A 1,135-nucleotide genomic window follows, 5' to 3' on the forward strand; every position below is an offset into this window, starting at 1 on the left:
AATTTAGTAGTTGATAAGACTAGATAACCTGGAGTCTTCCTTAGAAATACTGGGAAAGATTGGCGTGAACAAACTTTCCTGAAAAAGACATCTCACAGCCTGTTTACGAGTAACTGAAGTCATACTTCACTAAAATGAAGGACTTACAATAGGAAACTGGATGTACTTCAGGAGACAAGTGGAGGGAAGTCCCCGGATGGCAGTTTCTAGAGAGCAATTGTTTCAGCGTGGGGTGAGAGGACTAAAGTTTCCCAGAAGTTTAGGGGAAAGATGATAAGAGCAGAAAATCTGTATTCTAGTACATCTAAATTGATCAATCAAGGGCCAGGCGAAGTGGCTCATGCCTGTAATCCTAGCACTTTGGGAGGCTGAAGTGGGCGGATCACTTGAGGTCAGGAGTTCAAGACCAGCCTGGCCAACATGGGGAAACCCCTTCGCTACTAAAAATATAAAAATTAGCTGGGCGTGGTGGTGGGCACCTGTAATTCCAGCTGCTAGGAGGCAGAGGTAGAAGAATCACTTGAATGCAGGAGGTGCAGGTTGCAGTTAGCTGAGATTGCGCCACTGCACTCCAGCCTGGGCAACAGCGTGAGACTCCATCTCGAAAAATAAAATATCAGGTGCCGTGGCTCACGCTTGTAATCCCAGCACTTTGGGAGGCCAAGTCGGGTGGACCATGAGGTCAGGAGTTCGAGACCAGCCTGGCCAATATGGTGAAGCCCCATTTCTACTAAAAATACAAAAAATTAGCTGGGTGTGGTAGTGCATGCCTATTGTCCCAGCTGTTTGGGAGGCTGAGGCAGGGGAATCACTTGAACCCGGGAGGCGGAGGTTGCAGTGAGTTGAGATTGCCCCACTGTACTCCAGCCTGGGCGAAGAGCAAGACTCTGTCTCAAAAAAAGTAATACATAAGACATAGCGCCGGGCGCGGTGGCTCAAGCCTGTAATCCCAGCACTTTGGGAGGCCGAGGCGGGTGGATCACGAGGTCAAGAGATTGAGACCATCCTGGTCAACATGGTGAAACCGTCTCCACTAAAAATACAAAAAATTAGCTGGGCATGGTGGCGCGTGCCTGTAATCCCAGCTACTCAGGAGGCTGAGGCAGGAAAATTGCCTGAACCCGGGAGGCGGAGG

Source organism: Cebus imitator, unplaced genomic scaffold, assembly GCF_001604975.1.
Source record: "Cebus imitator isolate Cc_AM_T3 unplaced genomic scaffold, Cebus_imitator-1.0 Scaffold266, whole genome shotgun sequence".
In the NCBI taxonomy this organism is placed as follows: Eukaryota; Metazoa; Chordata; class Mammalia; order Primates; family Cebidae; genus Cebus; species Cebus imitator.